The 17,430-nt window shown below is 42.4% G+C and overlaps 1 long non-coding RNA gene across 4 annotated transcripts in view; it reads right to left on the bottom strand.

The window, feature by feature from the left end:
• Positions 1-11,981, bottom strand: part of LOC110340309 — a 43,290-nt gene extending 31,309 nt beyond the window's left edge. For 2 of the 4 annotated variants that reach the window (XR_005871154.1, XR_005871153.1), the window contains exon 1: positions 11,733-11,978. This is a non-coding gene — a long non-coding RNA (uncharacterized LOC110340309). Of the gene's footprint in view, positions 1-11,732 lie in introns of all 4 variants that reach the window. The other 2 variants (XR_005871156.1, XR_005871158.1) reach the window with 2 other exon arrangements.
• Positions 11,982-17,430: the final 5,449 nt, after the last annotated feature.

The following is a 17,430-nucleotide window of genomic DNA, read 5'->3' as shown; positions in this document are numbered from 1 at the left end:
TCCAGCTCCCTTAAAATAAAACCGTGTTAGCTTCCTAATAAGGAACTATAGGAAGCACACTCAGGTAGCAGGTGGGAGACATTGGGAGGGTCGACAAGTTGTAACACTGCAGGAAGCATACTTGGAAGGTGGATGGGAGGGGACATTAGGAGGGTGGACACTCAGAGTATGACACTCAGAGTCCCTGGACCATGCCTAATTTTCTAGGGCTTTCATAAACAAATTTAAAGAACACTGGTGTCTTGAAGGAGAATCGTGCTGTCTGACAACTGTTGAGGCTAGCATCTGGAATCAAGGAATTATCAGGACTATACCTCCTCTACAGATACTAAGCAATGTTCTTCCCTTTCCTATCCTGCTGCTGATTTCTGTGTGGCAGCACTGAGCTAGTCCCTGCCTCTATCTTCACATCATCCTTCTGTGTATCTCCTCAGGGTTCAAGAATGTCTCCAACAGTCTCTGTATTTTAGGCGTGGCTATCTGGAGTTAGAGGAACACTTTAAGAGGTGGAGCATAGTGAAGGTTTCAGATCCTTGGGCCTTGAAGGGCATGGAGGGACCCCAGTCTCTTCTCACCTCTTGAGGTGGGGACTTAGCTCCTCCATCATATCGTCTTCATGATGTGAAGCCACAGGCCCAGACCACAGAGGCCAACTCATCAAGGAATGAGCCCTACACAATGTTAACATGAACCACACCTTTTATCTTCAAGCTGGTTTATCTCTGGCATTTGTTTTCCTGATAGACACTCAACAGGCAAAGATCTCTCTTTTAAAGAATGAATTAATGTGTCATTAGTTTGAAGCCTCACCTTGGTAATCCAAGCTGACCTCATCTTAAGAGTCTTCTTATCTTGATTCTACCACAAAAGGCTCCTTCTCTACCACAAATTACATGACTATGTCCTGGGGTTGGGAATACCTGGATGTTTTTTTCAGGTGCCATTGCTCAAGCCTGCTTGTCAACCTTCCTAATGCTGTGACACTTTAATACAGTTCCTCATGTTTTGGTGACTTCCAACCACAACATTATTTTCATTGCTATCTCATAACTGTAATTTTACTACTGTTATGAATCGTAATGCCAACATCTGTGCTTTCCAGTGGTCTTCAGCAACCTCTGTGAAAAGACCCTTTGATCCACCCCCCTCTGACTCTCCCCAGGAGAGGGGGTTTGATCTACAGGTTGAGATCTGTTCTCTATATCCTCCTGGGTAGGTTAGTCTATGTAGATAGTCACCTTAAAATGCCAATAAATATTCAGTCCAGGGCACGCTTCTCTCATAAGTCCAGGACTCATGCCTCTAGACACTTGTTGGCTGTTTCAGCAAGAATATGTGTTAACCTTTTGATTAAATGTAGATTTTTAAATGAGCCACCAGTCCTCACATGCATCAACACTCATCCAGTGTAGCCTCTTAGCATCTCCCATCTACAAGGGCGCTCACACTGTTCTTTCTCTGCTAAAACACCTTTGGTGAATTCTGGCCTACAGTTAGGGAGATGAAACTCCCAGCTTTTCTAGAGACACTGCATTAACCCTTTAGCTTCTGAATCACCAGGCAGCCCAACAGTCTCACAGGAATGGGGGAACACTTTTAAGTTTTCCAACCAACCTCACCTGGAGGCAAAACTCCAAATCAGTGACCCTTCACTACTGGGTCCTATTAAACATTCTGCACTAGCTCAAAGGGTTCCCCATACCACCCCAAAGTACCTGTACCTGACAACACAGTAGGTACTCAAAAATGTTAAAGGTATGAAAAAAATGAATACAGTTAGAAAATGGTGGTGGCTTGGGCTAGGTGGCCGTAGTGCAGGATATGAGAAGTGGTCTAATCCTTCACTTTAGAGATGGAGCAAACAGCATCTGCTGTAGAACTGGATGTGGACTATGAGAGGAGTCAGCAGAGATGGCCCCAGAATTTTTGATCTGAGAAAAATACAAAACAGTTTTCGTTTACTGGGTTAACCAACCACTGTCAAGAGAGAATAGGTTTAAGGTAGTACATGGAGTCAATATGAGAGATAAGCAAGAGCCCCCTTCCCCAGGTTAAAATGCCAGGTAGCTCGTTGGCCTGGTAACTGGCCAGGCATTACTGACTAGCTCAGTAGCAGGAACATAACCTTTCGGGAAATGGGAGTGATCGGAGGCATCAGAGCAGAGAGAAGGGACAGTGGCGATGCAGATGGTACCGCTGCAGTACTCTGTATTTCCAAGCTGCTCTGTTTCACAGGCTTGGCAGCCTCAGGCCGCCTGCACAGCCTCCACTGTAGCAGGGCAGTTCCCGTTGGCAGCAGGAGGGACTGCTACTGCTGAACCCAGGCATCCATGAAGGGCTTACGAGAGAAGGGGAGGGGAGATGAGATCACCAAAGCATGGGGGACAAGAAGGTTACAGTACCTGGGAGAAGCCATGTGGCTTCCACAGAGCCTGAGGTACTGGTTTGCACTATTGCCACCCAGCGTCACAGGGAGATACAGAACTCCTGTTCACTTGCTGTCTGTGGACTCACTTGTTCATTAAGCTCCATGACCTTGGGTATAGGTAGTCCAACACTGAAAAGCACCCACTAGCAGGAAATGTGCCAGGAACAGGGTACTGCCTTAGCCGATTTAAACTCAAGTTCTTTTACCCAGCAAAAGGAATTTAACTTTTAACTGACTATCCGAGTTTGAATGAGCAGATATGAAAGTGGCTATATGCACCCTTTAGATGATAGCTTTTGATCTATGTTTCTATGCATATGTCTGTATATGCATATATTTCAACGTATGTGGTGTGAATGAACACAATAGAGAGGAGAGAAGGGAGACAGATATTGTGGCTTGTCACATCCACATTAGCTTTCTTTGTGGATATGGCAGGCATGGCCTGACTGCTGGGGATGGAGACATCTGACAGTCACCAGTGCTGAAGTGACTGTCTCTCCAGGGTTGAATAATTTGGGGATGCAATCAGGACATGTTGCCAAGAGCTTCCTATGTTTCCAGAAGTCTGGAATGTTGAAGGTGTGTATAGCTAAGATATTTGGGGGAGCAGAAAGAACTATAGGCAGCAAAAGTACAGAAACAGTGTCATGGTGTTGTTAGGGTTGTGCCATACGCTGCCTTCACCTGGCCCACCACCAGCAATTTCACCTCCAGCACTTTCAGCAAGTGTGGCTGGCAGTGCATGGCTCAGCCCTAACATAAGCAGAAACAAAAGGTCTCCGGGACAAAGATCAGGTATATCAGACTTGCATGTACCACAGCTGTCAGGTACAAATGTCAGTCCACTTCATAGCATAGATGATTTTAGTTTTACCCAAAGCCACAGTGCCTTAGTTTGGGTCTTCATTGCTGTGAAGAGACACCATGACCAAGGCAACTCTTATAGAGAAAACATTTCATTGGGGTGGCTCACTTATAGTCTCAGAGGTTCAGTCCATTATCACCATCATTGAGGAGCATGATGGCGTGCAGGCAGATGTGGTGCTGGAGCTGAGTCCCACTACATCTTGCAGGCAACAGGAAGTCAACTGAGGGAAGGTTGAGAAAGAGAGACCTCAAAGCCCGCCCCCACAGTGACACACTCCCTCCAACAAGGCCACACCTCCTAATAGTGCCACTCCTTTTGGGGGTCATTTTCTTTCAAACCACCGCAGCCACACACATCAAAGTGTCAGGCCAAAGAAATGGGCAAGAGAGGTAAGTCTTAACCAAGGCTAGACCTTTATGTGAGGTCTCTCAGAACTCTCAGAAACCCACTATGATTTTATACTCTTTATTGTCTTAAGGGATGTCTAGCTGGTTGATTCAATGCAAGTTTGGAATGTGTGTGTCACACATGCATGCATGCATGTGCAAGGGTGTTTATGAAACCTAGCTGCATTTGGGTAAGAAGACTGAGGTAAAGTCCACCTTCACCAGTGCTGGTAGGGGTCAATCTGCTGAGGACTAAGAACAAAAGGCAGAGAAAGGCAAATTCACTTTCTCCTGGAGCTGGCATATGGTTGTTTGGCCCTCAGATGGAATGCCAGGTTCTCAGGCCTTTGAAATCTAGGGTTTACATTAGGCTTTCTGCTGTAACAATGCCAACTGCATACTGTAGGACTTTCAGATTCCACAATCTATATAGTTCATTTCCATGATATGAAAAAAAACTCATCTGCCCTCACCCCCACTTTCTTTCTTGTATTGGTTCTGTTCCTATGAAAAACATGTAGACCTACACAGAGAACATTATGTTGTTCACTGAGGTGTGAAAATGACCACCTTTTTCTGAATAATAAACCATCAAGTGTATTTTCCTTCATTTTTTAATGCTTTTGCCCTTGTATTTATGCCATCATTGTCTCTAGCACTGGAAAGCTACACTGAATCCAGAGTATTGACTAATTCTATTTTATTTTTTAAAGGAAGGAAAGGGGGTGGGTACGGGACCATGAGCCCATGCAAGCCTCCTCCTGCTTTGGTGGAACAGCCAAAGCTACGCATTGCTGTATTGATCCCACCCACACTCTGCCAAGTCGAAACACTGATTTATGAGTAGCAAAGTAGCAAAATCACTCACAGGAAGAAAAGTAGGTTTATTGACAAAAAATATGCTGTCCCTTGTAATCAGAAGAAAACCCCATAGGCTACCATCCTCCCCCTTTTTTTAAGAAAATAATTACAACTTGTCAGAGTCAAGTGCAGGCCATCATCCTGGTATACAGAGATTGAAACAGCATAGTTCTAATGATAAAACCTTGAAAAACATAAATCTCCAAGTCAAAAAGTAATGAAACTATGATTCTGGGAAAGATAAACATTCTTTGAAGCTCTTATTTATACTATTAGAGGGATATTTATATAAGAAATATATAAAACTTCAATACTTTGTAGGTTACTTTACCAGATAGATGTAAATAAGAAGGAACATTCTTTGCAAGCATAAATATTGAGCTATCCAGTCACATGAGTGGAACAGCCATATTAAGAAATAGGTAAAAAGATGAATTGTTTAAATGCATATCACCATGGTTAATTGGGTATACACAGCTTTATAATTGTGATTGTATACATGACTACAATAGCAATCTAAGTCTTCAGACAAGACTGGCCAAACCCTAACACATAGGCAGCCACTCAAATTGCTCAGAGCTTGAGCCATCCCATCCTTCACAAATGCAGACACACAAGAGATATCTTTCCATCACTTTAGGAAGTTTTGGCTCTTGGATGTACTTGTATAATGCTTCTATGCACCACACAAAGTTAACTTTAGGACAACACACTTTCATGAAATCTAATTTGCAAAAAGATGTGTCAGAATAAATGAGGGGGTGTGCTGGCATAAATCAGTGGGCCTGACACTGTGATTTCTACAGAAGCAAAAGAAAATGGTGCCTGCTCTCTATTTGTTCTTTCCAAGTGCCTGGAGGGTGAATGGGGGTCACCTACCCTAAGGAGGATTTCCCCTAACTGCTCCACTCACCCCCACTCATCTCTATACAACTTCACAACACCTCAAATAATGCTTTGGGGGAATTTCTAAGTGTTTGTTCTAACATGATGCAACTCTCTTGCATGCCACCAATAGCACACCACTCCCTACCCAGAATTCATCCTTCTCTGTCTCCTCTCTCTAAAGATACTTCATTTTTCTTTTATTTTCTGTTTTAATTCTTTGAAAACTTTGTATCATGTGTTTTAGTCATAGGCACCATTGTTGGGGAAGTCCTTTGTCAATAAAGCACTGCTGGCCAATAGGAATCTAGATAGGTGGGACTAGGAGTTCAGGAGGACTCTGGGAAGAAGAAACACAGAGAGTCGAGATGTAACGCCATGGGGTAGGAAGCCCGGAAACTTCTCCGGTAAGAGACATACTTAGATTAACAATTATGGGGTAATTACTTAAGTCAGAGCTAGCCAGTAAGAAACAAGCAAGGCCAACAGCTTCATAATTAATATAGCCTCCTGTGTGTTTATTTGGGACTGATACAGCTCTAGAACCAGGCTGGCGGGAAGGCTTCTCTCAAGGAAAAAGCTTCTTTTTACACACCATCTCCTCCAATTCCTCCTAGATCCACTCCCTTCCCTACTCACCCAAACTGAGTTCTCCTTTTGTTTTAAGTGTATCAAGTACGGTTTGTAATGCCGATATATTCTTGGCCTTCTGCTGGGGCCTGGTAGACCTTCCAGGAGTTACACTCTTCAAGAAAACTGACCTCCTCTCTTCCAACAGCCATTTACTGCCAATAGTTTCTTAGCCAGTGGTAGGACTTCAAGGCTACTTCCCCCATCAAAGATCAGACTTTTTGTAGTTTGATCTTGCCCAGGCCTGTGAGTTGGTATGTGTAATTGGCTTGTTGAATCCTAAAACACCACTTCTTTGTAGTCACCTACCCCCTCTGGCTCTTAAAATGTTTTACTTACTCTTTCCCAATGATCCTTGAGCCTTGGGAGGAAGAGTGTTATATAGAATATAAATTTAGGGCTGAACTCTCTGAAAACTATGATTCTATTCACACTAGTCATTTGTGAGACTCGGTGTTAATTTCCACCTATTGCAAATAGAAACTTCTCTGATAAGGGTTGAAAGATACGCTAATCTATAGGTATAACTGCAAGTCTTTTGGAGTCAACGTAATCTATATGTATTTAGCAAAGTGAATGCAGTATGTTCTCTCCTGGGGGTGATGGCCTGTCAAGCCACAGGTTCTCAATTCCAATATTGGTGTCAAGTATGGGTTTCAACCTGTGGCTCTTACATCTAATCAGAAACTGCTTGGTTCCTCCAATGATTTTCTTGCTATTAATGAACTAAGGGATATGTCTGTTGTGTCGAATGTTATTGAAGCTCATAGGGTTCATAGACAGAAATGACTTTTGATTGCTTTACTCTCTGACAGTGTGCACCAGCACCTTCCAGAACAATGAAAGCCAGTCAGCAGGGATGAAGCTTCTAGGTGAGAGCCAGCTTGACTTCTCCATATTTTAAGACTCAACTATGCAATAGTGTCTTACCATCAAGTTATGGAGGGTAACCGAGAGCATTGGCAATAGTCTGCAATATTTAGATGTCTATCAAAACTCGGGCCAAAAAAACAACAACAAAAACAAACAACAACAACAAAAACCCTTCAAATAAGTTCCTGGTACTAGGTTTTTATTTTATTTTTTTGCTTAAGTCTCCATGGGATTGTTTGGAAATGTATTCAGTGATAGTTACTCCCTCCCTCCCTCCATTGCTTCCTCTCTCCTCCTTTCCCCTACCCTATTTAACCTTTCCTGTTCCATTATTTCCCTTTTAACCCTTAAGACGAAGGCATTCTGTCTCCCCTTTACTAACTCCCTAACTTCTAAGGGTATTCCCACAGCATAATAAGGCAATACACAGGAAACCCATAGCCAACATCCTCTAAATGAAGGAAAAAAAAAGTATTTCTACTAAAATTGGTAATAAGACAAGAATTTCTACTCCCTCCTCATGTTCAATACAGCAATCAAAGTCTTAGCTAAGGCAACAAGACAAATAAAGGAAATAGATAAAGGGCTAAAAACAGGAAAGGAAGAAGTCAAAGTATCTTCCTTTGCTGATGGTATGATTCTATACACCAAGACTCCACCAGAAAACTCCTGCAGTTGATAAACATTCTGAGAAGTATCAGGGTATGAAAATTAGTATGCAAAAACCAGCAGCATTCCTGTATACAAGCAGCAAACATACTGAAAAAACGAGGTCAGGAATCACTACCTTAGACAATAGCCTCAAAAATATCTTGGAATAAATATAGCCAAGGAAGTGAAAGCCTTGTGCAATTCAAAGTTTCAGAAAAATGAAAACAAAAGGAATTAAAGAAGAAACCAGAAGGTACAAAGACTTTTTATGTTCATGGAGTGGTAGAATTAATATTGTGAAACAGGCTGTGTTGCCAAAAGCAATTAACATATTCAGTGCAATCCTCACCAAAATTCCAATCCAATTCTTCACAGAAATTGCAAAAATTATCTTAAATTTTGTGTGGTAATAAAAAGATCCAGGATAGCAAATGCAATCTTGAACAATTAAAACAAAGCAAACAATAAGCTGGCTATACCACCATCCCAGACTTCAAGTTTCAGTGCATGCATGGTAATAAAACCATCATGACAGTGGCATTAAAGCAGACTTGTTAATCAATAGAATAGAATTGAAGACCCACATATATTTCTACACTCCCATAGTGATCTGATATTTTACAAAGTGGCCAGCAATCCATAGGTGAGATAAGATAAGATCTTCAGCAAATGGTGCAGGTCAAACTGAATAGCTGTGCAAAAGAATGAAACTAGAATTTTTATCTCTTACCACGCACAAAACTAAACTCCAAATGGATTTAGGACCTCAGCCTAAGACTTGGTAACCTGAATCCTACAAAAGAGAAAATCAGGAATACATTTGACTTACTGCTACAGGAAATGATTTTTTGAACAGAATTCTAAAGTGCACTGATAATTACATTATGACCAACAATATAATAAATGTGACCTCATGAAACTAAAAACTTCTATACAGCAAAGTATACCACAATTCAACTGAAGAGATAGGGTATAGAATGGGGAAAAATCTTTATTATATATTTGACAGAGGGTTAGGGGGTTGGTTTCTAGAACTAAATAAAATAGCTCAAAAACTAAACATCAAGAAAACAGAAAATCCACGTCACACATAGGGCATAATATAAAACATTGGGCATAACACATGAACCAAACAGAAAGTCCTCAAAAGCTGAAGCACAAACAACCGAGAAACATTAAATATGTTCAACATCTTTTACTATCAGATAAACACAAATTAAAACTGCCCTGCGATTTCTTCTTACCCTAGTCAGAATGGATAAGATTGAACAGGAGACAAAAACAAAGGTGGTAATCTGGTGTAGGTTTAGGGAAGAGGGAACACTAAAAATTCTCTGCAGGTAGGAGAACAACTAGCATAGCCAAAATTGAAATCAGTGTGCAGTTTCATCACAGAGCTATAAATAGACCCAGCACATGATCTTGCTATAACACTTGGGCATATACCCAATGGACTCTATAGCCCTCTATAGATATACCTCATCATTCATATTCATTGCTGCCCTGTTCACAATAGCCAGGAAACAGAGCAGCCAAGATGTCCATTAACTCATGAATGGATAATAAAAAGGTGGTACATATACACAACAGAATTACATTCAGCTGTTAAGAAAAAAAAGAAATTATGAAATTCACTGGTAAATGGTTGTATCAAGAAACAATCATTTTGAGTGAGATAACCTAGTCCTAGAAAGAAAGGTTGAATTTTTTCCCTCATTTGGTGGATGATAGTTTTGAATCTTCAGATACGTGATACCTCTTCTCATATGGCCTCTTTCTTTTTTTTTCCAATTGAGTTGCTTATATCTTAAGAAATTTTAGCTTTCAGGGTTTCTACTTTGGGATTGCCTTCATAGTGACATTTAGGACTTTGGACTTTGGGTCTTTCAGGACATTAGCATTAGGGTCCAGAATTGGTGCTGAGGATATTAAGAGTCACCCATATCTAGGACAGCATTCTGCAGGTCATCCCATCAGTCAAAGTAGAAGCTTGGTGGGTGTCAGTGCTTTGCTACCTAATGTGTTTTGACATTTTGAGGTTCTAGTAGGTTGACATAGGCACAGAAACAAGGCATTTATGGCCAGCATGAGCAACAAATCAAGATGGTGGCATCGTGGGGGGGGGGGGGTGGGAAAGGAGAGAGAGAAGCAGGCTTCATGGTGATTTATGTGGCAAGTTTATGTATTGTCTCAGGTGTAGAGTTAAAGACTTCCTGACAGATTTTATGAGGTTTAGGGAGAAATTTGGGGTCTGAAACATGCTTTCTGCAACCTCTGCCCCTTCTTCAATCCAGTATTTTTATATTTGGGGATGGTAAAACTATTACTGGAGACATTAAATGATGGATGATGACAACATGTGAATGTGATGAGAGAAAGCAAGACATACAATTAACCAAAATAACCAAGCATTGATAGTGGGTTTGCATTGTGAAATTTGAATCCTAGAGAAGAGATTACATATACTGCTGTCTAATAATTTTGTCAGATGAAATATTGAGGGGATATCTCTGGCCTTTCCCCAACCTCTACCTGTATCCTTCCTGTCCTGTAACCTCCCCAAGCCTCATTTGTTATGCCCAGTCCATCTTAGTACTGATGAAATCCTTCCCTGCCCTGCAATTGCTACCTCCAAGTTCAGATCTTGCGTCTTTGTGACAATCCTTGATACTACACTGAGCTTTACTCATGAGGCTATAGTTCCTCTTATAGACCGGAAAAGTACACCACACAGGCACATTATCCCTGTGGTCATCCTGCAGTGGTTTAAGAAATGACTACCCATTGTTTGAGATCGACAGGGAAGTGCTATAATCAAAAAAGTGACACCCTGATCTCCCCACAACTCCTTCTAAATAGTGGCTTGGATATAAATGTGGTTACACAAGAATGAATTCCTCCCACTGTGATTTCCAAATCCAGAGTAATAGTAGTACAGTCCCTAATGCCCAATTTGTGGAGAGTCAGCAAACCTGTACATTGCAATGAATAACACCACAATCAGATCCAGAGCCCCCTGAGCTGTTAAGCCTCAATATATGTTTTTAATATTAGTTGATCTGGATTTAATATGAACCAAGTATCCCAGTTAATTAAATGTGTTGCTAGGAAAAATTTCAAAGCTTAATTCAAAGTCATATTCAAAGGCCTTGGGTGTCATTTTAATATCACCAGAGTATTGTTGGTTCATCTTCAATGAATCATAAGCACCAGGTCAGTGAATAGTTGCATTTTCCTTATTTCTCAACACTAGCTATTTACAAAATGTCGCCTCTGGAAAGCACTCCTGGGCAGGAGAAACGCCTGTCAAACTATGCCTCAGGAGTTTCTGTGAGTCAGGCCCAAGAGACCTCCTAAGGAGAGCCACATTTTGGGTGTTGAAGTGCCATGAGACCCCGGAGTGTGGAAATACACTGTAGGGAACACTTAAAGAGAATGATTGGTAGTAAGGCAATACCCCAATCAAAGCTTAGGAAGAAGGGGGTCACTCCTGAGCCGACCTCACACTTTTAGGCATCCAAAGGTCAGGCTCCCACATGGTTTCGCAAGAAATTCAGGAGCCAACACCATGACCTCATCCCCCAAATCCTCCAGATTAGCAGTCAACCTTAAGCACCTGGTGACCAAGACTGATTTTAATGCCCTCACCTAAGGCTCCTCACAGTGGGAGGGTAAGTTCCTCATTCTCTTGATGGCAGGAGACATAGACAAGAACAAAGACAGACTTGAACAAACACAGGAAGTGTGTCCGACTTAAGAGTAGTAGATGTTCCTACCTAATGCACCAGGGGTAGCAGACAGACACAAAGGAAAAGACAGAAAAGAAAGCGGGTCCCCACGCTTGCCTTCACGAGGACCAAGAACACGAAACACGAAGGGGCCAACTCACCGAACAAGTCACTGAGGAGGGGATGCCAAAACGTACCGGGAGCATGAAGAGAGTCCAAAAGGTTGCAGATAGAAAAGGGAACGTTCACCAAAGTAGGATCCAGCAATGCACCGCCAGCCACAAAAGGCAAAGATCAAGGCCCAAACAAAAAACAGCTGAGACGATGGGGAAAAAATACTCTGATTCAAGCAGGGCCAAGGCCCGTGCCAGCACAGGATACAGGAGCCCTAAGTCTAGGCAGCAGGTGCTAGGGCTTACCTTGCTCGGACACCCCTTCAGGGAGGCGGGTGAGATGCTGCTGCACCAACGACCCAGGCACCAGGAGTCAGTGAGTGGCAGAGCTTGCTGCAGACTCATTTATTAAAGAAGTTAGGCCTCCATTTATAGCCCTTCCTCAAGGTCCTATTGGCTCAGGTCGCTGACTCGCTGCGTTGGCCTTTCCTCATTGGTGTCTCTGGATCAGGTGTCTCTCTGTCAGCAGTCTCTGGGCATAGAAGCAGGCTTGGCAGCTTGGCTCAGGGAGGAAGTGTCTGCCCTGCATGCCGGTTGGCCTGGGCACGCGGAGGGCATGGGGCAGGATGACTGTGGCTTGGGTGGGCTGGCCACAGTTTCTCCTACATATTCTATGTCATTAAATGTTGGAAGCATGCAGTTTATTCTTTAATTTTACAGGGGATTACAATAACAAGTTTCCCTTGAGTATCAGGACAAACCTTGAACTTTGGAATTTAAACGCTATTGAGACTACAATACTTTGGAGACATCTGAAATTGGATTAAATGTGTTTTGTATATTGATACAAATTTGAGATTAATTTTGCTAGAACATACGGTACATACATTTCTAATCTTGTTTGAGGTATTGTACTTATACAGCTCATTTAACAATGTAATGCGAATTTCTAGTTCTTGAAAGCTATTATTACCAGATACATAGGATAGTAAGGAAATACAGGTTAGTAATTAGTCACCTATTACAATCACACTTGTAGTCACAGTAGGTATGTTTTCAAGGTCAAACAGCTATATTTTAGAAGACAAGTTATCTTCAAATACTTCAAAGATCTACATAATATGCCATTTAAGATGTTTTAAAACGTAGGTTCTTCTTTTATGACAATGAGACATGTCTTCTCCTAGCAACACCAATCTACTTCAGTGAAGGTGATGGGCATCAAATAAACTCCACGTAGAGTTTACTTTCTTTGTGGCAAAATTAAGCCACGGGGCAAGAAAGTGCCCTTGCCTCAACTGCTGACATTACGCTGTCCAAATTAGACAAACAGGACACAAAAGAAATGCCTGCTAAGCTTCCTAAGACAAGGCGGGAGAGCCCTTCAAAAATCCTGCTTCACGGAAAGGTCTGCCAGATATTTGAGGCCTACAGGCCAAAGATGGATGCCACACCATTGCAGAGGAACCTTGGGTGATTGTCCAGGCAGCCAGCTATTCCTGCCATTTCTCATGTTTTCTGTAAGTTGCTTGCTTGCACTTCCTGCTTACTCAGTAATAATTTCCTTCTCGGGTCTCTGAGGGAGTTACAGTCTAGATAATTAGAGTTTTTCTTGTTTACTAGATGCAGAAAATAAACTCACTAAAAAGAGTAAAGTTATAAGGTTGAGGGATATTAAAGGATAGTCTTGGATGGTATTGCAAGTGATGATAGAAAGTAAATTAGGTACAAGATTTTGAACTCACTAAGATAGGACAGATAATGAAGTATTTCTCTGAATTTGTCAAATGCAAATGGAATAGAAATTGTTGATGTACTTATTGACTGTATATATAAGGCAGGAGGAGACAGAAGCTGAGGGCATTCTGAGGTTTGGTGGATCACTCCTTTGATCAGCACATTGGCAGAGGTGAGAACTCTCTAGTGGCTGGCCTCTTTGCTTCTCTGATTTTTAGCTTTAACTTCAATATCTGTCTCTGGGTTTTTATTATTGGTGCTCATGTTACAACTCATAACAGTAACAAAATTGCAGTTATGAAGTACACCAAAAATAATTTCATGGTTAGGGGTCACCACAACATGAGGAACTGTATTAAGGGGTCACAGTATTAGGAAGGCTGAGAACCACTGATTTGGGCTGCTATTGTCTGTGGGCTTCCTATAAATTGCCCTTATTTGGTTAAGGTATGTCCCCTGTGTCCCTAGTTTCTCTAGGAATTCAATCCTGAAGTGATGTTAGATTTTCTGCATCCAATGAGATGATCATATGATTTTTTAAAATTTTAGTCTGTTTCTGTGGTGGATTATGTTTATTGATTTATGTATATTGAACCATTCTTGTATCTTTGGGATGAAGTTAACTTGATTGTGGTGGATAATCTTTTTGATGTCTTCTTGGTTTGTTTTACAAGTATTTTATTGAAAGTTTTGGACTTATGTTCAAAAGGGAAATTTGTTTATATTTTAATATTTTCTCAACCATTATGTGGTTTTGGTATCAGGGTAATACTGACCTATTAAAAAGAGTTTGGAACTGTTGCTTAATTTTCTGTTTTTCAGAATAACTTAAGGAGTATTGATATTAATTCTTCTTTGAAGGTCTGGTAGGATTCTATGCTGAGTCCCTCTGACTCTGGGTTTTGGTTTTTTGTTTGGGAAACTTTGTATTAATTTTTATTTAAATTAAAAATGATCTTACATATCACACCTAGTTCCCTCTCCCTGCCATCCTCCCATTCCCCATACCACCTCCCCATCCCACATGCCATCCAATCCTCAGGGAGGGTGAGGCCTCCCATGGGGGATCATAAAGTCTGTCACATCATTTGGGGCAGGACCTAAGCCCTCCCTCCTATATCTAGACTGAGAGAGTATCCCTCCATATAGAACGGGCTCCAAAAAAGCCAGATCATGTACTAGGGATAAATATAGGTTCCACTGCCAGTGGCCCCATAGACTGCCCAAGCCCCCAACTGACACCCCCATTCAGTCTTATGCAGGCTCTCCAGCTGTCAGTCTGTAGTCCATGAGCTCCCACTTGCTCAGTCCAGTTGTTTCTGTGGGTTTCCCAAGCATGGTCTTGACCCCTTTGCTCATCACTCCTCCCTCTCTAGTTCAGCTCATTGCTTACCTGTGAATCTCTGTTTCTGCTTCCATCAGCTACTGGATGAAGGCTCTATTGATGTCATTTAAGGTAGTCATCAATCTCATTATAGTGGAAAGGCATTTAAGGCAGAAATCTATGTGTGTCATGACAGGCCAAAGGGATCGACAGGATCTCCCAGGATTCACTCTGCTTGATGTCCAATACTCCATGCTTTCTGTCTGTTTTTGTCAGCACAAATAAAGGGATGCAGCGAAACCTGACATGGCAGAGAGCAAGGAGAAGTGTAGGAGTGAGAGATCAGGAGTAGCTGGGAAGGTGGCATTGGACCTGGACCATTGCTCTGGAAATGTCTTGTCACCTTTTCTCTTTGCTGTGATGAAATTCCTCATTCTCCTCTTCATTTCTCACCCTATGGTTTTTTTAATTTAGGCTAGAAACAATTTGTTTCACATGTCAATCCCAGCTCCCTCTCCCTCACCTCCTCCCCCCCTTCCCCACCAGGTCTCCCAACCCCCCACCCAATCTCCAGTCCAATCCCCAAGGAGGGTGAGGCACTCCATGGTGGATCTCCAGTTACTGTCATTTCATCCAGGGCAGGGCCTAGGACCTCCCCCCAGGAGTCCCGGCTGAGAGAGCCTCCCATGTTGTGGCATGGGCACTCAAAGTCTATTTGTATGCCAGGGATAAATACTACCCAAGGCAACATAGATTACCTAGGCCTCCTCACTGACACCCACATTTAGGGGGTCTGGGTCAGTCCCATGCTTTCCACACAGCCCTCAATCTGGAGTCCAAGAGCTCCCCCTTGTTCAGGTCAGCTGTTTCTGTGGGTTAAACCGCCCATCTTAACTCCTTTGCCCATCAGTTCTCTCTTTCTGACACTGGATTCCGGGAGTTCAGTGTTTGTCTCATTTTCCACCCTATGTTTTAAAGCAGATAGTTTTCTTTAAATGACATGCAAAGGTCTGCGAGATGGCCCAGTGTTTAGGAACCTTTGTTGCTCTTACAGAAGACGTGGATTCTATTCCCAGCCCCAATCTGATGGCTCACAGCCATCTATAGCTCCAGTTCCAGAGAATCCTTTGGCTTAATGGATACTTGGCATGCATGTGGCACACATACATACATGAGTGCAAAACTCTCATAAAATTCAATGAAATAACTAATCCTAAAAACATAAAAATAATATATACATATTATTAAAAATTTCGATATATAGAAAAATTTACTAAGAGAACCATGGTGGATAGGGGTGGCATACACCTTTAATCCCAGAAAATTGGGAAGTAGAGGCAGGCAGATCTCTGAGTTCAAGGCCAGCCTGGTCTACAGAGCAAGTTATACAGAGAAACCCTGTCTTGAAAAACCAAACCAAACAAACAAACACCACAAATGAGTACATTCTCAACTTCCAGATGATTGGATGATGGCTCTATAGGCAATTTTGCATAATGTTGAAGGATAATTAGATTTTATTTTCATTTTGCTGTGAGCCTGTCATGAATTGGATGGAAGGAGAGTTTGCTACTGTGACCACACACATTTGTCTATCTTATTTGAGGTAACCCAAGCAATGAGAATGCATATAAGCTCAGCATGCTGGCATTTGAATACCTTCAGATATGTCTCACAGCCTGGGAGCGGCCTTCTGTGAAGGGTATGAGTTGTTAGGTTAGATTTTAGGCTGTTTTATTAAAAATAACTGCCTGGCCACTCTTCTGCATTGGTCATTGGCCAGTAATGTCAAAATCGCAGGCCAGCATTACCTGATACAGCTCATTTCTCCACTGTTATGCAGCTAGAAGAGCAGGCATGTGATGGATGGGATGCCAGTTGTCACATACATCTCCTTGCACTCAGTAGCTGATGGATTGTAGAGACCATTCTCTCTGCTGCTCCAGGTGACACATAGAGCCAAACCCTCCTTTATGAAGGTTCATATATTCCCCTTGTTAGACGCAGATCTGCTGCTAGGAGACCCCGTGATTCAATCACTTCCTATTCGCTGAGGAACTGCAAACAGCTGCTGGGCAGAGTCCACTGCCAGTGTGTAGTGAACCCTCTGCCCCTACCCACCCTCTGAATTTGATTTGCCTAAACTCTGTTTTCACAGCTGTAGCCCATGTTCAATGTCAATGGTGGAGAGCAAAAGTAGAGATGGAGAAGACAGGACATGGTACTTCCGAGTGCACGCTGTGCCTACCGTCTCTTCCTGCCTTGCTCTATAAAATCCCCACACTGAGCTGCAAATAGTACTTGGATTCTGGGAAGAACAGCCTGCAATTCTATGAGCTTTTCCTGGATGCCTTTGGGTGTTTCTGCAATCAGCTCCCTGTTAAGCGGCAGGTGACTCTGGCCACATTTACGCACTGGCACTGTCTCCAGCTGCTTCCAGCCAAAAGTTTCTGATAGAGTTGAAACCTCACCATTACAGCCTTCAGTGTTCAGAGTTTGTCATCATTCTGGTCCCTGAGCTCCTACCAGAAGGGCCCATTATGCTCTCCTTGTGGGAATCTGTGGCATATTTGGCTTTTATAGCTACAAACTCCTCCACGTTCCTTCCACAAACCAGCTCTGAAGACTGGAAATGACTCTCGCAGGTTCCTCACAGGAGTGATCCACTTCTTGTCCCAGCTTCCATCTGCAGTTACCCTCACATCCTTGGGACCAAATGCCCAACAGGAAGATACTCCATGGAGAAAGGGTATTTTGGCTGAGGTTTTTAGTATTGTGGTGGAAAAGGTAGGGTGGGTAGCAGGTGTCTCTGTGGATTCAGGATTCTGTCCTCTCACTTCGTCATGAAAAATCGTTCAAGAAAAAAAAAAACTATGTAGAAGACTTAAAACACAACCTTGCCTAAACACACAAACACACACACTCACACACACACTCACACTC

Source organism: Mesocricetus auratus, unplaced genomic scaffold, assembly GCF_017639785.1.
Source record: "Mesocricetus auratus isolate SY011 unplaced genomic scaffold, BCM_Maur_2.0 Super-Scaffold_100026, whole genome shotgun sequence".
Taxonomy (NCBI): Eukaryota; Metazoa; Chordata; class Mammalia; order Rodentia; family Cricetidae; genus Mesocricetus; species Mesocricetus auratus.
Note: the sequence above shows the minus strand (reverse complement) of the source record. Positions and strands in the feature narration are given on the sequence as shown.